The following is a 24,280-nucleotide window of genomic DNA, read 5'->3' on the forward strand; positions in this document are numbered from 1 at the left end:
CTGCTAGGGAAGAAGCAATTCCAGAGAATCTCTGCAGGGGCCAGGAATCCTGCTAGGGAAGAAGCAATTCCAGAGAATCTCTGCAGGGGCCAGGAAGCAGGAGATTTCAGTCAAGCCTGAGAGGGGCAGAAGAATTGTAAGTTTGGACATTGTTTGTGAACCTTAAGTTGGCCCCTTAGTTCCCCTGGAAGGGGAGTGAACTGTTATTTGACCTGGCCGAAGGGCAGAGCCACAGAAGACCTGGAGAGGGAGTCAGGAGAAGATGCTAGCTGGGACTGGTCATTGCGAGGCCAAAGAAGTGGCTATCTGGAGGGGTGTGAGGCCAAGTCCCCAGCAACACTGTGTCTGGGCATGAGAGGGCACTTGACAGTTGAGGAAGGTGCTGGCCTGTTTGCTAGCCCATTTTAAAACTGTAGCGTGGAAAGGGGAAGTTGTGCTTTAACACCTTGGTTGGCTGACGGGAGCCCCAGGCTCCCTGTAGAATTCACTGTGACTAGCCGATACGTTACAATCCAACTTGTCATCCCTATACTGGGGCTTAAAAAGGTGTTGGTTACCATGTTTTGAAAATCCTCCTTTTATCCTGTTGTGGGCCAGCCCTCTGATTCAGCTTCACCTGCTAGAGAGGATACAGCTCTCTCTCCTCCTGGAGTGGAAGGTGTAAACACAGACCAAAGGAGTTCTTGTTTCAGCACCTTCAGTTTCCTTGTTCCAGATCAGTCCTAGGAGTTTCCCCAGGCAGGGTAGAATAGGAAATGAACACTTCCTCCTTCTCTGATCAGCCCAGATAATTTCCTCTTCTGGTTAAGTATCTGCCTTGATGAATTTAGGAGTAAACTCTGTGCTTGGCAAGCACAATATAGTTCTCTAGAGCAAGGCTGGTCTTTTGCCTTTCTCTCTTTGCAGGAATTAACCCCTTTCTTCCTAATCATATGTGGAATATGTATATCCCATCACAAGACCATGGATATGAACCTATGGCATTCTGCTTTATGGATTAATAGCCAACAGGCTATTGCTTGCCACTATGTCTTTGTGTTTTATTGTAGTGTTAACTGTGGGGAGGTACCTGGGTACAAAAGTTAATGTCACTAAGTGGAATGTTCAGTGGATCTGGGTTCGCGAATATCCAAAATGCTACTAACTCAATGGACTTTATCATCTCTGACAAGAGCCCATGTGGCCTGTGGTATCAATAAACAACTGCCCACGGTGTCAGTTATAACCTAAGGATTAACAGTCCCTGTTTGTTTTGATATATGTGATGGATTGTACTAACGCCAGAGCGTGTGGAAAGACCTGTGAGACTCAGACCTGTCAGAGCAGTTTCTTACACCCAGAGCCAAATCTGAATGCACAATTTAGGGGCAAGTTTGAACATTTGGCCCCCAGTTTTAAGAGGGGCATGTGCCTCCTGGTATTTTAGCTAAAACTTAATTTAGAAATAAAGGCTCTTATTTTTTTAATGAATTCCTAGAATTAAAGGCTTAGTTTGTTCCAAGAATGAATGCGGCCCTAGGTTTATGTGCATCACATCAAGTTGTACATGGCAGAAAGGCACAGAGGTGGTTTGAGATTCTGAACACTAGTCACATGGGAACTGGACTGGCACAGTTGGATTAGGTGCTGGGAAGCAGGCTAAACTAAAAGCTGCTTTTTTTTTAAAGGCACTGTCACTTCATGTGTACAGCACCTAGCACAATGGGCACCAACGCGACAGGCCTTGAGACCAGGAATATTTTTCAAAATTAATAACCCCCCAACATAATAAGCAAGATATTTCAATGGATACAATCATTACCATATCAAGATGAAAGAATCCCAAAATAAGCCTGTTACTTTACATTTTTAGTGTCTATTTCAGTCCGGGTATTTATTTTGTTTTTAATTTTGACTCCGAAAAGGGCCAGTGCACGATCATAGAACAAGTGTATACTAGTTGCCAATGCAGTTTAAAAAAATATTATGACATCATGTAACAGCCATGCTATGTTGTGCATCCACATGATAAATTTTAGTGCCTTTCCCCATTTTGTCAGTAATGTATTTTTATCAATCAGAGCTATGTGTATTAAATTCTTCCGGCTGTTATGAATAAACTAGATTTCCATTCTTTGAGCAGTCTGGGTTATGCTACTATAAGACATGTTGTTGCCCCCATTGGTTGGTGTTTGCTGGAAAACATAATTCTGTAATTCCAGTATTATGAACTCTTGGAGAGGGACAGATCTCTGTATTAAGAGTTATAGCAAGACCTTTGAATATGTTGCTCCAGAATTTTTGTAAATCTTGGCAAGGAAAAGAACTATATGGGACAGATTCGTAATTGATGGATAGTGGCATCTCCAGCATTTGCTGTGGTTAGCTCAATCTATCTTGTATAGACATTAGTATTCAGCAAAACCTGTTCACGTTTTTTTTTTCCTTGAAAAATTGTAAAGATAATTAAGTGGATGTATTTTTGATATTCTGTCACATTTCTTCCCAAACAGAATTAAAACAGAGCAAGCTGCCAACTCCATTTCCTCAATAACCCTGAGAGAACCAAGTTTCAGTAGACCTTAAAGTTATTAATGATCGATTCAGTAAATTTTATCATTATCTTTATTTATAAGCCAGAAGAAAGCTGATTTTGTTCAATTCTTGAGCAATGGCACCTTTATTAAATTACTATCTGCCAATGGATAACCCAATAACAGTTCAGGAAACAGAAGAGACAATTCAGGACTTAGCATTTGACAGAGTTCCTGGAACCGGTGGCTTCCCACCTGACTTTTATAAACCATTTGAAGAATAGGTAGCACCTATCCTGGAAAGGTTCTTCACTGAACTGTCCCAGAAAAGTATAATTCCCTGATATGAGAACTACCTTACTGACAGTAATTCTTTAAAAGGATAAAGCAGATAATAATTGTGGATTCTTTTGCCTTAGGTCTTTGCCAAGATCTTACATGCTATGTTTGGCAAAGATATTAGACACTAAATTCATACAGTATCTGACAGGAAGACTTGCAGCAGTCAGCTGCTGATGTCTGGAGAATTTGTATGCGTAATTCTCCTCCACTCTCAGGAGTGTGCTGTTCCATCAGTGTCAATGGGGCACTCCCTGATGGGCAAATGGACTTCAAGGGAGCAGTACATATATACCTCACAGTCACTTGCTCCTACCCCTTCTCTGAGGGATCTAGTTGCGGATGTTTGATGATGACAAAGTACAAAAAAAAGTCAATACAAGGAGCTGGAGCATACTAAGTATTGGGGAAGACTAAATTTCCTTTCCAATAATCCACTAGAGTTCCAGGAACAAGGGGACACCTTTGAAGTCCTTCCTGAGCAATTTTCAAACTATTTCGGAGGTGGTGGTGTTGTGGAGTGAGGGTTATTTCTAAATATCTAGCCATTTGTTCCCTGTGGCTGTCATTCCAACTTTCTGCATAGCCACAGATTAATTTATTTTGCCAGCCACTGAAGTAACTAATTAAAGCCATCTTTGCCTTGTCGGTATGCCATGATATGTTGTGGGGGTCAGATGCCAGAAGATGGTTAACTGATAGACACAGCTCCTACCCACCTGACCAGGAGGCATTGGCTCATTTTAGGCCAGCTGGCAGAAGTGCTGCCCACTAGGATCATGATTAAAGTCATGTTTATGGGTACTCTGCAGGAAGTGAATCCAATCAGCCACTGCAGAGGGACCTGCTCATTGACTGAACTGATTCTAGTGGTCTACCTCTCTGCAAGTAGATGACCTGGCATGAGCGAAATTGGCATGTACTAAATGCAGTGAGACTGTTTTTAATCAAACACTTATTTGTCAAGAGGCTAAGGTAGTTCCCAGGTCTCGGCTCTCTGCAGAGGAAAAGGACACTTCAGCACCACCATCAAGTAACGGAAGCTGTTTCTCTTTGCTCAGTTTGTCTATCCATTTCTAATGGCCACGTCCCTGTAATACCTAGCTGCCAGCTTCCCGGGTAAGAGCAGTGTCAGTCTCCCCTGCCCAGGGCCGTGGTGTCTCCACCGGCTTGGTGTTTTTTATGTTACACGGCATTGCTAACTCAGCGTTCCAAATCACTTTATTTTCAGTAATATCTTGTTTGATTATCAGAGGTCCCGGACACCTGTGTCTCCCATTGACTTGACTTGGAATTGTTTGTGCACAATACCTCAGAAAATTAGGCCCGTGGCATTGATGCCACTTGAAGCTGGGTAGTGCAGAGACAAGTCCAGTGTAGCCCACCCAACCCACTAATACAGAGATGCAAGCCTTAGAGGCAATAAGTCCCACAATGCAGTCTTCCTTCCAGAACTGCCCAGACTCTAAGAGGGAAATAGCACAGGGGCTAGCTAAAAGTGTCATCGCCACAATCCACAGCCTCTGCTCAGGTCGGGTTGGCACATCACAAGCTGGGCCCTGTTGTTCCCAGGAGACCACATGCCTGCTGGGATTAAAAATTTGAGTATTGCAAGCAGGGACAGCCTAGGGCTGGTTTGTAAGAGGCTGCATCTTAGCTTGGACCAAAATGGAGCATCACATGTTGGACTGCTTAGTTTCTATGTACTAAAACAAGGTGTGGGCATGTGCATTCTGATTGCATGGGCATGATGCTCCATCTTGAACTGAGCCAGGCAGGGAGATGACTTGGATGAAGAGGGAGCATCACCTGCAGGGAGGGACCTCTGTTGGGCACTGGGCTGGCAACAAGGCATGGCACAGCTGGACTAGTTGTCTCTGCAGTGCCCGGATTTCAGTGGCATAAAGCTGGCACGTTGCTGGCTAAGTCACTGGAGGATGCTGTCTCCAGGGGCCACCCTATCTTAGGCCAACTTGAGGTGGTGCAGCCGGAGCAGGGCTGAAACCTGCTCGGTTTCGGGCAGCCGCAGAGCGGCCCTTTGGGCTTCTGGCAAGTGCACGGTCGAAGTTTGGGCAGCCAGTGTTTTCGGGCTAGAGAGAAGCAGCCCTTGGCTTTCTAGGAGCCAGCTGTGCTGGGTGGCGGGGTGAGGGGGAGGGGGAATAAAGCAGCGTGCAGCTCTAAAGCAAGCCCGCCTCTTGGGGAAAGGGGGGGAAAGGGAGGGGAGGGGGGAATGCGCCCTGCAGTTTTATTCCGCTTTTGGTGTGTGCGGTTCTCCAGTTTCTGGGGCAACAGCTCGGGGCCCCGGCCGAGCCGCAGCAGAGTCCCCGGGGGTGTGAGGCAGGCGCTCGGGCGGGGAGGAGCGGAGCCCGGGGCACCTGCGGTGCCGGGTTGGGGCAGGCGGTGCCCGGGCTGGGTGGCATCCCGGTGGCGGGCTGCTGGAGCTCGGCGAGGCCGCCAGGCTGCGCTCTCGGGCCGGTTCGGAGCCTGGCGGCGTCCCCGGGCTGCCGGGGCTCCGGAGCTCCAGAGCCTCCCGGGGAGCGGGCGGTGCAGGCGGGCGGTCCCGGGACAGCGGCTGCCGCGGGAGGAGCCGGAGCTGCGGCTGCAGCAGGAGCAGCCCAGGCTGGGAGCTCCGGGCAGCTGAGCGCACCTGGGGCTGGACTTGGGGGCTTGCAGCCGGGCGCGGAGCCGCCGCTGCCCGGGGAGGGGGCGCGAGATGCCGGCTGAGCCCCTCTCCCTGCCCGGCATGACTCCGAGGGGCTCCGGCCGCTGGGGGCTGTGGGTCGGCCCCTTGGCTGCGCTCCTGTCTCTGCGAGGTGAGTGCCGCCCTGGGCGGGGAGGGCGGCGGGGTGGCACCGGCCCTCCGACTTCACTCCGAGCCCGGGCGGGACTTGAACTCGCAACTTTGTCGGTGCCCGGGCCGGGCGAGGGGGAAGCGATCGCCCACTAGGCGCTTGGCGCTGGGGTCGGAAGGGTGGCATCGCCGAGCAGGGAACGGGGCAGCGCGCCGGCTGGGCACCCAGGCGCTGTCCGCTTCCCCACTGCAAGGGTGAGCTAAGCAAGTTGGCTGGAAGTCCCAAGAGAGGGGCTGATCCGCCGCCCTCCCACCCCCGGCTTCCCGAGCCCCGGACTATTCCGCCAGGGGGACTCCAGGGGAAGGGGATGCTCCTTGTCAGAGGGAGGGAGACGTTCTGATTTGTGCCCAGTAAACTGCCCAGCCTTGGCTTATTTATAGGGAATGGGAAGTGTGCGATTGCTCCTGTAGTCGTTTTTAACGCAGATGGGTCGGATGGAGTTGTTCTATTGCAGCCAGGCATGGAGAGAGTGTGGCCCATGTCCTCTCTCTCTGCGGTGTTCACAGGAGCGTTTTCTGCTGGGCTCTTGAACTTGCTTTAAAGTAACTGTATTTCACTTCATGCTCAATGGCCTGGCCCCACCCTAGCTCAAAGATTGCTTAAAGCTCCAGGATGAAGATCATGATTTACAACTTTGCTCCTCAGGCATAAGGCAACTTTCTACCAGTAGGGTAAAGCTTGTCTGTGAGGGAGAAAGAGCTTGCTCAGGGGGTTGGTCCAAGACTGTGACAGGAACTCCCACACGAGACTAAGGATCATCACAGACCTCACCAGTACCTTCAGCTGCAGGTGCATTTCTCCACCCTGCCTTCTCTAACACAAACACAGAGCAGCATGTACAGTTAACAAGCCAACCCCAACCCATACCCCTACCAAAACGAAATGCTACCTACCCTGCATCCACAGTTCTCCCCTAGAGTAGGGGGTGAGAGAGCTCAAACTGCACATAGGATGTTAGTCACATCACGTAATGCGCCACTGGAAAGTGCTCAGATACTAAGGTGATGGGAGCATTATAAGAGTCTGTCTTATCTCATCCCTTGACCAGTTAGGTATGCCCTCTTTTTAGCAGCAGGCAGACAGGAGAGCCTGAATTGTCTCTCATATGCAATGGTGCTTTCCCTCTCCATAGTTTAGGATCTGTTAAGGTATAGTTCCTCTAAGATACGGGGTACAGTTTTCAAACGTGCTGAAGTGACTTAGATCCCGGAGTCCAATTTTCAAAAGTGATTTAGGAGCCTAAATTAGGTTGTTTTGAACATTTTTTTCCCTGTCAGCTTAAAAAAAGAGCTTGTTTACAATATATTTCCTTACCCATTTTACTAACAACATTTTAGATTAAATAGGACAAGGATAGTCAATAGGCAGACTGCAGGATAAATCTGGACCATCAGATGCTTTTGAACGGACTCTGAAACCTTTTTATTTACTTATTATTATTATTATTTTATTTTATTTTTGTATTTTCTCTGGAGTCTGGAAATTGACTATACTTTGATGAAGGAATTTGGACCTTGACAAAAAATAATTGATTACCCCTGAAATAGGAAGTACTATTCATGCTGTTTGTTTTCTTTTTGAATTTTTCTTAGCTTGGATAATGATGAAAGTGAAAACAACTTCACTGATTAGTTTCTCAATGCTGCAGTGTTTGGGTTACAAACAATGAAATGGTATGATTGTTTAAACAGAACCTTTCACCCCTCACCCCCAAATTACCGGGGAGGGGGAATAATGAAAACATTTCTATTGATGTGAGATTTTTGTATAAGTTTATTACAAACTCCAATTTTGGGGACAAATTTGAGTTGCACTTCACTATCTCTTTACATGGTAAAGGATCTAACCGATATTTATTCTGGGGCTTTCGTTTTATTGTACAATGTTGATAGATACTACTTGGCAGATTACAAATTTACCTTTAAATAAAAGATTTTATTTACAGAACAGTAATTGTTTTCCTGCACCTTCCTCTTTAATTTTTAAAGATGCATCAGTGATCCTCCATTCTCTCAAGTTGGTGGTTTATTTTTGCCTTCGGAAGATGCTTTGAAATGGGTAGTAGTTGTAAGCAACAGTGGTGTAGTAACCTGCATGTTACATAGAAGGAAGAGGTACATTTTTTTTTTTGGGTCCTTCATAGAAGAATAATCTGGTGAAGGTGTAAGTGTCAGGCATACAGCATTACTTATGTTGAATTAAACTCCAATGATTACCATGGTTGTTTTTAAGCCAAATAATGTTTGAAGGAGACCCACAAGTGGGTCTCACTTTGGGGTACAACATTTAGATAGGAAGTGTGGTCTTTCTATCAGATGTGTGTTTGGTTTGATGGGTGGGGGGTCAGAAGGCAGGGAGATTGGACCACATTCAAAGCACAGTTGCCAACTTTCACGCTGTAAATTAGCACCTCGATTTTCAGAATAAGACAAAAATCAAGCTAATCCCATGTCAAAACAAGGCCCAAACAAGCCAATCCCTAAGAACCCCAACATTCTCTGTTACTAGATCCGCCTGGCGTGCAGTCTGGGACTGTGGTGGGCCTGCTATGCACCCCTGACTCTGTCCCCCACCCTTGCCCCTGCTTGCTGGGAACCAATCAAAAAAAAAGAAGAAGCAACAAGCTACAAGCCAAAAACTAGCCAACAAGCAACTCACAAGCCAATTAAGCCAAAAACAAGCCCAATTTCTGTGCTTTTTTTCACGGGTTTGGCATGTCTGATTCAAGGTGATATTTGGACTGAGGATGGAACCTCCAGGGGTCTCCTTTCACCCAGTCACTTTACATCTATGACATGGTATGGTCAAACTTTTTAGGGAATCGCCTGATGAGAATCTGGTGTCGTAGCCCATTTTATTAATGTTGTCTTGTTGTTTTGTGGAATAGCGGTGGTTCTGTTTCATAGGAGCTAGTGTGCAGCTTTGTTTAGGCTTATAATACCCATACTGCACGCTCCTCAGGGCAGGGACAGTGTCTTTAGTTTCCCTGTAAAGCATTAAGGGGGATTTATACAAATGTTAATCGACATTCAGCCCCCCTAGTGGAATATATGGAAAGTAGGGAGGGAATTCTGTTTAAAGCTTAAACAAAACCTATGCTTGCAAAGCAATCCCGCTATGTTGCCAGTAATAGCTTATTGCAAATTTTCAAATGTGTTAGAAATCACACATTGGGAACAGCTAAATTGAAGATTCATTTTTAACGAAATGAGGTTTCTATCATGTGATGTCGTCGCAACAGGTGATCGTGTTAACTGTGCATGTGCAGTGGGGGCTCTCGAGACCGAGGGACTGACAGCACCGCATAGAGTCTGCCAGAGTCCCAGCAACTGCTCTGCAGCGTCTCACACAGTTCTACACCATTCATCTTGATCTGCAGCACCTTGTGCTCTTTTAGTCCAGTCTTGGACTCCTTTTACGCAGCTCTGGTAGCGCACTTCAGCCCTGCCATATAGCACCTGCTTCTATTGCAGGCCTGCTCCCTCTTACTCCCAGCTCTGCTACAGCTCCTGAGTCGTGGTCCGAGGACAGTGCCCCTTGCTCGTCCATCCTTGTGTATCATCTGAACAGACTGCTGCTTGTGTTGAACTGCATGGCTTCTTGATTGTTGTAGATACATTATTTCACTTGCGACCTGACCTGTTCTCTAGAGGTAAACACAAATGCATTAACACACTCTTGGTCTTCTCCAATGGGCTTCCTCCCCTCTTTTGGAAAATGGGCATAATTGACTTTTCATCTCTTTTCTTTCAGTACTTTTCAAACAGTTTTTCATTTATAGGATGTCATTGTGGGATCTCAAAGCACCTCAAGACCAACTATATTTAGTTTTTCTGTAACAGTTTGAATATTCCAAGTGTTGCATAAACAGCTTAAGAAACTTGCAAATTATTTCTCCTCTCCCTCCTGAGACGTGAGTGAGTAGCAGTATGCCAATATTACAGATGGCAATATTGAGGCAAAAGGGGTTTAAGGTCTTGCTCAAGGTCAGTGGCAGAGCCATGAATAGAGGCAAATGGTGCTGGCTCCTTGGTCCGAGTTCTATCCACTAGAGAATGTTAAATGCATGTGGCAGGATAAGCAATATTTCTAATGGTATTCTCAACTACTAAATTGTGGTGACTCATCTATATTTAGCAGGATGCTACTATCATTGTGCTTTTTTAAAAAAAGTAAAGTGCTTTTAACACAACGTATTTCAAGGAGAAATGCAGACACTGAGACTCTATTCTTTGTAGTTTTCTTCTTGTTGAGCAATAATTCTGCTTTCCTTTTATAACAGTCCAGAGTGAAATTTAGCTTCTGAATGTTAACAGACAGAGGTGTAATGAAGAAAATTCCCTTCTTGTAAATCCTAGTTAGTATTAACATGGCAATTTACAAATATTATCCAATGAGTATGCCTGACACTTTTCTTTGATAAGGGAGGGCACAATCATTAACCCATGTGATGTTGCAGTCTATATGGTTTTATAAAAACATGCCAATGAGTGAATATAATGTATCTGGAATATGCTTTATGCAAAAGGTCTCTTGTAAGGTATCATTACAAAGCTTATAGTCTACTGAGTGTGATCATCCTATTTGTATAAATGTACCACTCTTGTATCTGAAACTAGAAATATGAAATATAACTCTGAGGGCCTATTGTAATTATGCAAAGTGTGAGCCATTAATGGTGGTTTGGAATCTTGATGACTCCCATTAACCAGGACTATTGACTGCAGATGGCTGTGTTTTACCTGTAAGTCTTCCTGTATACGTGTGTGCTGGCAAGTGGGCAATGAAGTCTTGCAGTGACATGTGATCATGTCACCTGAACTGGAATCCATCTTTAACCTGGTGTCTTTCCATTGAGAAGGAGGGGGTGGGAACCCAGAGAGGGACAAAGGATTCCAGCATTATGCAAAAGATATATAAAGGGGAGGAACAGAACAAAGTGGAGGAGCCATCATGAAGAATCCCCTAGCTACCACCTGAGCTGGAACAAGAGCTGTACCAGGGGAAAGAATTGTGCCCAGGCCTGGAAGATGTCCAGTTTGAGGAAAAAACTTACTGAAGCATCTCTAAGGGTGAGATGATCTGTATTCAGTTTGATTAGACCTAGATTGCGTGTTTTATTTTATTTTGCTTGGTGACTTACTTTGTTCTGTCTGTTACTACTTGGAACCACTTAAATCCTACTTTCTGTATTTAATAAAATCACTTTTTACTTATTAATTGACCCAGAGTATGTATTAATACCTGGGGGAGCAAACAGCCGTGCATATCTCTCTATCAGTGTTACAGAGGGTGAACAATTTATGAGTTTACCCTGCATAAGCTTTATAAAGGGTAAAACGGATTTATTTGGGTTTAGACTCCATTGGGAGTTGGGCATCAGAGTGTTAAAGACAGGAACACTTCTGTGAGCTGCTTTCAGGTAAACCTGCAGCTTTGGGGCAAGTAATTCAGACCCTTGGGCTGTGTTGGAGCAGACGGGTGTGTCTGGCTCGGCAAGACAGGGTGCTGGAGTCCTGAGCTGGCAGGGAAAGTAGGAGCAGAGGTAGTCTTGGCACATCCGGTGGCAGGTCCCAAGGGGGTTTCTGTGATCCAACCCATCACAACCCATTTTACAGATGGGGAAACTGATGCACAGAGCAGGGAAGTGACTTGCTCAGCATCACATAGGGCCTCCTTCCAGCTCTGCTTCTTAGAACTCAGGAGTACCTGATTCCCAGTCAAGTGTTAATAAAGTAGTAATCATATAATAATACCCTGCTCTTCATCAGTGGATCTCAAAGCACTTTACAAAGGGGGTCAGTATCATTATCCTCATTTTACAGATGGGGAAACTGGGGCAGAGAGGGGTGAAGTGATTGTCCGAGGTCATCCAGCAGGCCAGTGGCAGAACTGGACATAGGCCCAAGGTCTCCTGAGTATCTGTTCACTGTTTTATCCACTGGGCCATACTGCCTTCAGACCACTTCTCCCTTGTGGAAGTTTCATGCTCCTAAAGACCATGGTAAGAATTTACCATTATTAGTTATGTACAGCAAACTGTCATCTCTACATAACTGATTTATCTGCTTGGTTTTGGTGGTCACTGTTATGTCCATTCCGGCTCCAGAGTTTACTTAAGTTATTTCTTTTGACTTTTTTTTTTTTTTTTGACTTTTTTTGAAGGAAGGTGCAGTTTAAAAATACCCCAAGAAACTTGCCCTCCCTTCATGACTGGTGATATTTGGAACCAGTTATCTTGCTTTTTTTTTAAGTATTGATTGGTCCAGCATTCCTCATCCTCCTTCCCTTCCTCGATTCAGGCATGCAAACACTTCTTACGCACATGCCATGTTGCGTGTCCTTCATTATTCATATCTATGTAGAGCCCAGCTCCTCACAAAACGAGTGGATGGTGTAGCCTGAAATCTCTTAATTTTGCATTTAAACCTCCCCACCCCGCCCCGTTTTTCACCTTCTAGAACAGTTGGAAGAGAATCAGAACAGAACTAGTAGATTTGACACAGCCATTTATTACTCATGTACATGCAGAGTCATACCTCCTTGCTGCACACACAAACTCATTTGCATGCAGATAAATCAAAGTGCACTTTTGCTCTGAAAAATGACTATTTAAAAATGTCCCCTCCTGTCTGTCTATCTGAGCCCTGTGTGTATCAGAGGAGTCAGATCACTCACTGAAGGATACAAAGTAGTATCATGTTTTTTTGTTTTTGTTTTTTGTCGTCCTGAGACAATAATGACAAGAGTGTGAGTTGGATTCTACATCTTCTTTTGCATCATCAACGGAAAGTTGATGTCTATATTCTGGTCAGTTACATCCATGCACTGGTTTTCTTCAAAACACAAGAGCTAGAAGTGTAACTTTAAATAGATGAAAGTGTGCATTTGGAGGCACAATTCTGCAGCAGTGAGCGTAAGAACTGCCATACAGGATCAGCAGTGGTCCACAAAGGTAGTCTCCTGTCTCTGACAGTGGCCAATACCAGTCGCTTCAAGGGAAGGTGCAAGAAACCTCAGGCTACGTCCTCACTACGGGTGGGGGGAGGTCGATTTAAGATACGCAAATTCAGCTACGCGAATAGCGTAGCTGAATTCGATGTATCGGAGCCGACTTACCCCGCTGTGAGGACGGCAGCAAATCGACCTCCGCGGCTCCCCCGTCGACGGCGCTTACTCCTACCTCCGCTAGTGGAGTATAAGCATCGATTCGGGGATCGATTGTCGCGTCCCGCCGAGATGCGATAATTCGATCCCCGAGAGATCGATTTCTACCCGCCGATTCAGGCGGGTAGTGTAGACGTAGCCTCACAGTGGGCAGTTTAGTTAATAACGTGCATTAAGTCAAGAGGTTCCCTGGTGCTGTCTTACTGCTGAGGGCAGCCCAGTCACTGGGCTGTGAATGTAAACAACACTCCAGGTGTAGCTCCTAAAATCTTCTTCTGCCTTGTCAAGGCCACATCATTTTCCTTCAACCCTGTGTTACTTTAAGAAGGGCTCCCGAGTCAAGCAGGCAAGCCACATTTTGAAGTTCTCGTGTCTCAAAATAAAGTAAATTATATATTCCTTTTAACAGCAGAAAGAGTCCAAAATCCGTTCTTCCCTCAGGGAAGCCATTTCCATCCAGAAAACAACAAGCACAAAAGTCCCTCTTGTTCAAAAGCAAGATTCAGTTACAGCAACTGAAAACAAACTTGCAGACTCTCCAATTATCTCGACTGTTGGAGTGAAATACCTTCCCCTCACTCATACACCCCTCCCACGTCAGAGGGCTGGCATGCCGTATCAGAATGGCACATGGGAGATTTCTTCCTGACCCCCATTAGTTAGAGGTTGACTTATTAGGCTCTCCAGCAGGAAGATTTTTGTGTGTGTGTGTGTGTGTGTGTGTGTGTGTGTGTGTGCGTAATATTCTACCTAACATAACTGTTGTTGTTCTCATTATCCTTATAAATGTGTAATCCATTGTGAATCCTGCTAAGCTCTTGGTCTTAGTGATAATGTGTGGTAATAAGTTCCAGAGGTTCATTATGTGCTGTGCATTAGTTTTTCTTTTTTTGTTTTGTGTTTTTTTTTTGAAGTGTTTCATTGAACAGCCCCTTGTCCTTCTGTTATGAGCGTAAATAGAAGCACCCCACCGTTTGTGTTCTCTGTACCCCTCAGTATCTTCTCTATCTCTAGCCTATCCTTTTCTTCTGTATCTCCCCTCTAAATTGAATTGTCCCAACCTTAACGTCATAAGGAAGTTTCTCCTGACCTATATACATTTTTGTTGCCCGTTTTTGAAACTCTTCAGTTTTCGCTATATTTTTTTAGGTAAAGCAGCCAGAAGTAAATGCAGTATTCTCGTTGAGGGTATGCAATCAATTTTCATAATCGAATATACTGAAAATAGAAATGCCATCTCATTATTTAGACATCCTAACATTTTGTTTGACTGCTGCTGTGCATTGAACAAATGTTTACCCTGAGCTGTCCACGATGATACCAAGCTAATTTCCCCAAGGGATTACAGTTAAATTAGAACCTACTAATATGTACGAGTAGTTCAAATGATTCCTTTAAGTTTGTATTACCTTCCATTTGCTAACATTAATTTTCATCCTCCATGACCATGCTACTTGTTTGCCTTGCTTTGTTAGACCCCTCTGAAGTTCCTCACAGCCTTCTTTTGTCTCAACTCACCTAAATCATTTTATCGCTGGCAAATTTTGCCACCTCACTGTTCATCCCCCTTTCCCAGGTCACTCATGAACATATTGAATTACGCCAGTCCTGGTATGGGGCCTCGCAGCACCCCTGTGATGATCATTTACATTACTGAACTGTGACTGTTAGCCCTACTCTGGTTTTTGTCTCTTTAGTACATTCCTAATACATGCAAAACATTACCTTTCACCTCATTGCTGAGGGACTTGGTCTCCTTTATCCACTATTTTGTTGACATCTTCAAAGAATTCTAGGAGATGTATGGTTTCCCTTTACAGACACTGTGCTGGCTTGTCCCTATCATGTTCATCTGGGTGCTTTATAATTCTAGCTTTAGCTATCATCTCAGCTTGATACTAAAATAAGGCCCATGGGGCTGTAACTCCTGGAATAACCCTAGGACCTTCTTTAAAGATAGGTACACCATTTACTATCTTCCTGTAGCAGCTGACTTGAGCAATAGATTGCGTAAGTTTCTTCAGCCCTTTGGGATCAGACTGTCCAGTCCGGATGACTTGTTGCTCATCAGTTTAGCAGTTTGTTCCATCACCTCCTCTTCTTACATCTCGGTCTTTGACACTGTCTCATCGTATTTTCTGAAAAGAGCAGTTAGGAATCTCCCCAGAATCCTGTGTAATAAAGACCAAGGCAAATAAATGATTTAGCTTCTCCGCAATGTCCTTACCCTCCTTAATTGTCCCTTTTACTACCTGATAGTCTATCAGATCCCTTGTTCATAATGAAGGCTTCCTGCTTCTGATATACTTAAAGGATCATTGTTTTCAGTTTTGCTCTCAGTTCTGCTAATTAGCATCTTCTAAAGGATACCTCACTGGCTCAAATAACTTCTTGTACCTTACCATTTAATTGCACAGTGTATTTGCTTGCCTTTCTACACTGTTTTTGTTTAGGGGCATATGTACCTTCTGTGATTGTGTTATGGTTGCTTAAGTAGCCTCTATGCCGAGTGTAATGATGTTAATTTCTCTACTTTGAAGTTGGGTTCTTTTGGATCAGCTTCCTCATTGCTTTTAAAATATCCATTTTTAAAGGGGCCATGAGGTACCTGTGTAACTTAGTAATAAGTCAACAGTAGCCTCTATTCTTGTGTGCCCTAGAACTAGTTGTTCCAAGAAGCATTGTTTAAGATGTTGAGAGAATGTTTCTCTAACCCTTATAGATTCATAGATTCTAGGACTGGAAGGGACCTCGAGAGGTCATCGAGTCCAGTCCCCTGCCCGCATGGCAGGACCAAATACTGTCTAGACCATCCCCGATAGACATTTATCTAACCTACTCTTAAATATCTCCAGAGATGGAGATTCCACAACCTCCCTAGGCAATTTATTCCAGTGTTTAACCACCCTGACAGTTAGGAACTTTTTCCTAATGTCCAACCTAGACCTCCCTTGCTGCAGTTTAAGCCCATTGCTTCTTGTTCTATCCTCAGAGGCTAAGGTGAACAAGTTTTCTCCCTCCTCCTTATGACACCCTTTTAGATACCTGAAAACTGCTATCATGTCCCCTCTCAGTCTTCTCTTTTCCAAACTAAACAAACCCAATTCTTTCAGCCTTCCTTCATAGGTCATGTTCTCAAGACCTTTAATCATTCTTGTTGCTCTTCTCTGGACCCTTTCCAATTTCTCCACATCTTTCTTGAAATGCGGTGCCCAGAACTGGACACAATACTCCAGCTGAGGCCTAACCAGAGCAGAGTAGAGCGGAAGAATGACTTCTCGTGTCTTGCTCACAACACACCTGTTAATACATCCCAGAATCACGTTTGCTTTTTTTGCAACAGCATCACACTGTTGACTCATATTTAGCTTGTGGTCCACTATAACCCCTAGATCCCTTTCTGCCGTACTCCTTCCTAGACAGTCTCTTCCCATTTTGTATGTGTGAAACTGATTTTTTCTTCCTAAGTGGAGCACTTTGCATTTATCTTTGTTAAACTTCATCCTGTTTAACTCAGACCATTTCTCCAATTTGTCCAGATCATTTTGAATTATGACCCTGTCCTCCAAAGCAGTTGCAATCCCTCCCAGTTTGGTATCATCCGCAAACTTAATAATCATACTTTCTATACCAATATCTAAGTCGTTAATGAAGATATTGAACAGAGCCGGTCCCACTCGTTATGCCTTTCCAGCAGGATTGGGACCCCTGCGGAACCCCACTCGTTATGCCTTTCCAGCAGGATTGGGAACCATTAATAACAACTCTCTGAGTACGGTTATCCAGCCAGTTATGCACCCACCTTATAGTAGCCCCATCTAAATTGTATTTGCCTAGTTTGTCGATAAGAATATCATGCGAGACCGTATCAAATGCCTTACTAAAGTCTAGGTATACCACATCCACAGCTTCTCCCTTATCCTTGTCCTGTTGTGATATTGAACCAGTTAACATGTGGATAGCTGAAGTCACCCACTATTGCTCTTTTGTTAGGCTTTGTTGCTTTTTTGATCTCTCAACACTGTATGCTCCATATCCTTTTCCTGATCAGGGGGTCACTAATAGGACCTTATTCATATACTTACAGTTTTGGTGGCTTGGGCTTTGTATCCATAAAACTTCTACTCTGTATTCCTCTGCTCTCAGGAATTTCAGCTCACTAGAATCTCTCAAGTATAGTGGTACTGCATCCACCTCTACACCTCAGTCTGTCCTTCCTGTAGTATTTGTAGCCAGTGTTCCACTGATCGAGCATGCAGGGGTGTAATCAGGAAGGCCAAAGCACAATTGGAATTGCAACTAGCAGGAGATGTGAAGGGTAACAAGAAGAGTTTCTACAGGTATGTTAGCAACAAGAAGAAGGTCAGGGAAAGTGTGGGCCCCTTACTGAATGGGGGAGGCAACCTAGTGATAAATGTTGTGGAAAAAGGTGAAGTACTCAATGTTTTTTTTGCCTCGGTCTTCACGAACAAGGTCAGCTCCCAGACTGCTGCACTGGGCAGCACAGTATGGGGAGGAGGTGAGCAAGCCTCAGTGGTGAAAGAACAGGTTAAGGACTATTTAGAAAAGGTGGACAAGCACAAGTCCACGGGGCTGGATGCAATGCATCCAAGGGTGCTGTAGTAGTTGGTTGATCTGATTGCAGAGCCATTGGCCATTATCTTTGAAAACTCATGGTGATTAGGGGAGGTCCCGGATGATTGGAAAAAGGCAAATATAGTGCCCATCTTTAAAAAAGGGAAGAAGGAGAATCCGGGGAACTACAGACTGGTCAGCCTCACCTCTGTCCCTGGAAAAATCATGTAGCAGGTCCTCAAGGAATCCATTTTGAAGCACTTGGAGGAGAAGAAGGTGATCAGGAACAGTGAACATAGATTCACCAAGGGCAAGTCATGCCTGACCAATCTGATTGCCTTCTATGATGAGATAACAGGCTCTGTGGACATGGGGAAAGTGGTGGACATGATATACCTTGACTTTAGCAAAGCTTTTGATTGTCTCCCACTGTGTTCTTGCCAGCAAGTTAAAGTATGGATTGGATGAATGGACTATAAGGTGGATAGAAAGTTGGCTAGGTCGTAGAGCTCAACGGGTAGTGATCAACGGCTCAATGTCTAGTTGGCAGCCGGTATCAAGCGGAGTGCCCTAGAGGTCAGTCCTGGGGCCAGTTTTGTTCAACATCTTCATTAATGATCTGGATGATGGGATGGATTGCACCCTCAGCAAGTACGCAGATGACACTAAGCTGGGGGGAGAGGTAGATACACTGGAGGGTAGGGATAAGGTCCAGAGAGACCTAGACAAATTGGAAGATTGGGCCAAAAGAAATCTGAGGTTCAACAAGGACAAGTGCAGAAGAATCCTATGCACTGCTACAGGCTGAGGACCGACTGGCTAAGCAGCAGTTCTGCAGAAAAGGACCTGGGGATTACAGTGGATGAGAAGCTGGATATAAGTCAGCAGTGTGCCCCTGTTGCCAAGAAGGCTAACGGCATATTGGGCTGCATTAGTAGAAGCATTGCCAGCAGATCAAGGGAAGTGATTATTACCCTCTATGCAGCACTGGTGAGGCCACATCTGGAGTATTGCTTCCAGTATTGGGGGCCCCACTACAGAAAGGATGTGGACAAATTGGACAGAGTCCAGCAGAGGGCAACAAAAATGATTAGGGGACTGGGGCACATGACTTATGAGGAGCGGCTGAGGGAATTGGGTTTATTTAGTCTGCAGAAGAGAAGAGTGAGGGGGGATTTGATAGCAGCCTTCAACTACCTGAAGGGGGGTTCCAAAGAGGATGCAGCTAGGCTGTTCTCAGTTGTGGCAGATGACAGAACAAGAAGCAACGGTCTCAAGTTGCAGTGGGGGAGGTCTAGGCTGGATATTAAGAAACACTATTTCACTAGGAGGGTCGTGAAGCACTGGAATGGGTTACCTAGGGAGGTGGTGGAATCTCCATCTTTAGAGACTTTTAAGGCCTGGCTTGACAAAACTCTGGCTGGGATGATTTATTTGGGGTTGGCCCTGCTTTGAGCAGGGGGTTGGACTAGATGACCTCCTGAGGTCTCTTCCAACCCTAATCTTCTATGATTTATTGTTTGTTTTTTATTATTATTTTTGTCATCCCACCACCTCTCTGTAATATCTATTAAGTCAAAGTTCTCTTCAGCTAGCAGGCATTCTAATTCACCCAGTTTTGGTTTTGAGTTTCTTGCATTGGTATATTAGATTAGTATGGCTATTATTTTAATAAGCCCTGTGCCTGTTTAGATTTAACATATCACTTATTACTTCTTACAGAATTTAACTCTGCTGTTGAGCTGTTTGTCGGTTAATCCTACACTGGAAACAGCGGTAGTTCTGTATTACTGGCATCCCTAGACGATGTTTTAGTCAGAGTTGAATGCCCCTCCACACCTGTCGGCTTTCCAGAGATGGCTGTGTTCTGTAGCAAATTCAGCAGCCACAGGACCCAAAATTGTGTGAAGCCCTGGTCATATGCACCCTCATGCTCTGTGACTAACTTAGTTATTTAGCTGTACAATACTCTGCTCTGTGGAAGTCAGCAGTTATATCATGCCGGAGGGGATGGTTTAGAGTAGATCCTAAGAATCAAATGTTAAATACTCCGACTCCCTAGAACCATGGGTTCTGACTCCAGGGCACTCTCTACAGTTCTTCAGCCTTGTGAAGGAGATAAACTGAGTTCCATGCAGTGTACTGTCTGATGGTCTTTGGGCTGAAGTCTAAAAAACAAGGTCCTGACTGCTGTAGGATTGCTTGGATGCAAAAGGTTCCAGGGCTTTACCTTGGTGTTCTTGGCCAAAATGTCCCCTCCTACCCACATGCAACGTGCTCATTGCTGGGCTGCTGTTCTCTTTCCAGAAGTGCTGCATCTCCATGGTGCTGTGTGTATATGGTGTCTGATGCATTTGGGGATTTTTTGGGAAGAGTGTATTTTTTTTTTTTTTTTTTTTTAAACCATGGTAAAGCCTGCAATATGTTATTTTAATGAAGCCACTTGTGAGCCGCTATGCCAAGGGCTTCAGGGCAACTCAGACTGCCTGAATAATCTGAGTGTCCTTTGCCTCACTAGCTGCATTAGCCTCTTTGTTAGTTATGGAGCAATGAGAAGGTATTTCAGAGGGGCTGCAGTTGACCTTCTGGCTAGCTGTCAGGAGCTGGTAGCCAGGAGAGACCAAAGAGAGCTTGGCTACTTGGCAAAGGGACAGAATAGCCTCAGTCCCTGTGCAAATCATCCTGTCTTTGGTTTGGTTTGTCAAGGGCAACCCCTCCCTTTGCCCCTGAAACAGCTGGTGTGCCTGGGGCCCCTATTGCTGGGTTCATCCACAGTCAGGGCCTTCCATTCCCAGGCTGCTGATGTCCATGGTCCAAGCCATAAGTATGTCTTTTTCAGTTGGATGGTGTGACAGTAATGCTGTATCCACAGGGCTTTTGCTAGTACTCTTGGGGCACACTTTGTCTCTCTTTTGTAAGTCCTTGATCTAGTCTCTGCTTTCCCCCCCCCCTTCCATCCTGCCTTCCCTTGTCGCTATTCCCAGTCACAATTTTAAACCATGTTCTAAGTCTCTATCACGCCAGATTGTCAGCAATTCTCTGTTTATCCACAGAACAGGTACACCATGGGCAGCAGCCAAGCGGACTCCCAGGCAGTACTGCCCTGCCAATTTGCTGTAGCCCTGCTCTGGAGGGGTGACCTCTCTGGGCAAGAGGGGAGTTTAGTCTCCACATACTCCTGCTGCATCCTAGTTGAAATAGCCCTTCCAGAATCAGCAGTTTCTTGAAGTAATTGACAAGAGGCACTGGATTCTTGCTGAGTCAGTGAGATGTGTGCTTGCCAAGTGACTGCAGCAGAAGGAGGCGGTGGCCAGCCTCAGATAGAGGGAAGCCAGTGTACTGTGGGCTCCTTAGCTGCTTTTGGGCCCTCTTACTCTGCTTATGCAGAAACTGAGCTGTAGCAGCAATGATCCTGTGCATGAGGGGACAAGGAGTCTGCTGGCTAAAGCACAGGACTGGGAGTCAGGGGGCATGGGCTGTATTCCTAACTGCCACTACTCCCTCGTTGTGCTCCCCCTTCTACGCGCCGAGCCCAATTACATAATGGCAGAAAGCCTGGTGTAAACGATATGTTGAGTATAGCTGGCAAATGAGGGTGTCTGGCAACAATGGGGCATGCAGTGGGCGTGAAAAACGAATGTGTCGCCCTGAGGTGGGGAGGGAGTGTGGAAAGCAACAGGAGGATCCTTTTTCTTACCCTTCCTGAGATTCAGAATGTGCTGTAGGTGCTTTCCACAGACAGATCCTTCTCCCACCTCTGACCAGCGTACAGTTAGCGCCTGCACTCTCATTGTAGAACTTGGGGGTTTTGCCACTTACTTCAATGGGTGCAGGGTGTGTGATTAACAAAAGGGTTTATATCACTGCTGAATGTGTCCCAGAGACTTCCATGGGAGATGCACTGCTTACACTAGCCTTGCTGCAAATTTGAATTTGGCTCTCTGTCTCCCTGCCTGTACCATAGGGATAGGGTAATACCTTCCTGCCTCACACAGAGGTACAGAAGTGTTTGTACAGCACTTAAAAACATCAAATATTATCCTCAGTCAATAAGGCCTGGGTCCTGCTCCCCAAGAGATTTTGGAGGTGGGTGCATGTGCGTTTTTAAAATGTTACATTCGTGTAAAGGGCGTACATGCTTTCTGTTGTTGTTAACAACTTTAGCATATGAATTGAAGAGTACCAGGAAAGAAGGCCCCACATTTTTTTTTTTTTTGAAAGCTACCCCAAATCAATGTACTAAACCACACAATTTTTTTAAAAGCCACTGATTAAATAGGACATATCCTTTCAATCCACTGTGTTAGGTACCAGGTAAGTAGAGCGCATCAGTACTGTGTTAATGGCTGTCTAACTACACAGGTAGGCTCCCAAGGACACTGCGTGCCATTTGAAAGTGGATGCACCTGTGATGACCTATTGTATCCATTCAGCCCAACACGCTCTGGTGTCCTGGGGCTTTCAGTTGTAACTTTAAGGCCAAGCTGAATTAACTAGAAACTTTAGTTTTACATTTACAGATGTTTAATGCTACTAATACTTTGAACCTCTCTAGTTCCTTCCATTTGAGGGTTTCAAAATACTTTACAAATGTCAATCAAATATTCCTTTTAATACCCTGGTGAGGTCAGCAATTATTGTCATCCCAGTTCTGAGGCTGGGGAAACTGAGGCACAGAGGGGGAGGAACTGACTTGCCCAGGGTCACACTGGATGAGGGTGGCAGAGCCAAGAATAGAACTTGCATCTCCCGACTCCCAGTCCTGTGCTTTAATCACAATTTCCCATTGATTTGCTTAAGCAGCGAACACCTAATTCTTTCCCTCTTGAGTTTTAATGGCAACATCTAGCGGATAGTTATTGATTTTTGGTATTTATAGAAAACCTGCAATTGCTAAACCAAATCTTGGCATTTTCTTTCCACCAGCCATACCTTTGTCACCTCCAGGCTGGATTACTGCAGTGATCCTTCTTCAGGATATCCCGTGAGGCTGCCTTCTGAATGGGGAGCTGTAAGTGTGTGACAGTTGTGCTCCTTGCCCTCTGCTTACTTCTTTTGCCTTCTGGGGCAACTCAAGATGCTAAAGCAATGTGTAAAGCCCTACTTGGCATGAGACGCGTATTTTAGAGAGAGCTGCTTTCCTTATGTTCTGCTGAGGCATTTGAGATCTGCTGGAGTATCTTGGCTGTCAGAACCTGGTGCTTAGCTTCTGTGGGTCACGGTGCTCTCATGAGAGAGAGAAGCATCCTGGCTTTGGAAGTCTCTCCCCATTGCTGTCCCGCAGAGTGTTTTAGACTTTCAAGCACACCGGGAGGCTCTCTGGAATCAACCTGAGGCGCATTATTTTGTTTTTTTCTGTTTGAGTGTTGTGCAGGTTAGTTGGATGTCTTAAGCCAGCGCACTGATGCAAAGGACGGGGGCTCCTCTGTGTTAAGTCTGGGCTCTTGAAACGCCAATGACTGTTGTACAAGAGGGTCTCCTCCCTAGCCCTGTGTTCCATCTAACCTTCCACTCCTCATCCAACCCCCCTTTTAAGGCTCTTTCAGTGAACCTTCCAGTTCTGACTCCCCTGCCCCAACCAGAGCCTTTCCATGCTATCCACTCCCCAGACCTGCCATCAAAACTATCTGTAAAGCTGGGATTTTCAAAGGCCCTTTAAGGAAATGAGTTTCTAGCTCCCTTAGTCTCCTTTGAAAAATTGAGTTTAGATTCATTTAAAAATAAATGAAAAGCAGAGGCACCAACAAGTGTCAACACCACGAAGCCCAGATCCTATTTTTTTCACTCTGGCACTGCTATAACTCTCCTCATCCCTCCCTGTGTTTAATGTAATTTCTTGCTGGGATAAATCTGATTTAGATTATAAGCTCTTTGTGCCAGGGGCTGGGAATGGAATTTTCGAAAGAGCTTATGGGTAAAATCTTCAAAATCATGTAAGTGGCTTTGGTTCCTAAAGTCCCATTTTCAAAAGTGACTTGGGCACTTAGGAGCCTAATTCTCATTGAAAGTCAGAGAATTAGGCTCCTAAACCACTTAGGCTGCTTAGAGACTTTCACCTATATCTTTTGTCTGTAAAAACCCAGCAAACCTTAAGTACTCTAGAAATATCATAGGATCACAATACAGTGCCTAGTTACTCTTAGTATGTGTACATGACACCACCTTGTCCAAGGACTATGCCTACTAACCAGGGTGAATCAGAGCTCTGTTTCAAAACTTGTCTTTCACCAACAGAAGTTGGACCAAGAAAGGTATTACCTCACCTACCATGTCTCTCTACTAGCCAGGCGACAGGCATGTGACACAAGGCCTACTACCATTTCAGAAGAAGTGAAACAGTTGTGTGTTTATTGTGTATGGTGTTTAATTGTAAAGTTGTCCCATCAGTGGGGTATTCAGTCAAGTCACATTTGGGAGGTTATTTTTCACAACTATAAGAGCCAGAATCTTCTTCTTTTTTTTCTTTTTTTTAAAGGGAAGCTTAGGATGTGCAGCTACTGAGGAAACTTGCCGGTGAAAATGCCCTGTATGAATGGCCAGGTGGATTTCTTAAGCCCTGATAGGTGCAATGGCAGGCCAGGTGGTGTATTCAAATGCTTTCAGTGTCACTCTGACTTTACTGTCATTCAAATCAATGAGGAAACGGAGGGATAGCTCAGTGGTTTGAGCATGGGCCTGCTAAACCCAGGGTTATAAATTAAAGGAGATATCCCATCTCCTAGAACTGGAAGGGACCTTGAAAGGTCATCAAGTCCAGCCCCCTGCCTTCACTAGCAGGACCAAGTACTGATTTTGCCCCAGATCCCTAAGTGGCCCCTGCAAGGATTGAACTCA

At 45.1% G+C, this 24,280-nt stretch overlaps 1 protein-coding gene across 1 annotated transcript in view; it reads left to right on the forward strand.

Annotated features, from left to right (window-relative positions):
- Nucleotides 1–5,608: 5,608 nt before the first annotated feature.
- The window catches only part of IGSF11 (immunoglobulin superfamily member 11), a 143,704-nt gene continuing 125,032 nt past the window's right edge, over nt 5,609–24,280 (forward strand). Inside the window, exon 1 of the mRNA XM_029912776.1 lies at nt 5,609–5,665. The gene's annotated coding sequence lies outside the window, so the exon portion shown is untranslated. The remainder of the gene's footprint in view (nt 5,666–24,280) is intronic.

The sequence above is a fragment of the Terrapene carolina genome, unplaced genomic scaffold (assembly GCF_002925995.2).
Source record: "Terrapene carolina triunguis isolate 2854851 unplaced genomic scaffold, T_m_triunguis-2.0 Scaffold242, whole genome shotgun sequence".
In the NCBI taxonomy this organism is placed as follows: domain Eukaryota; kingdom Metazoa; phylum Chordata; order Testudines; family Emydidae; genus Terrapene; species Terrapene triunguis.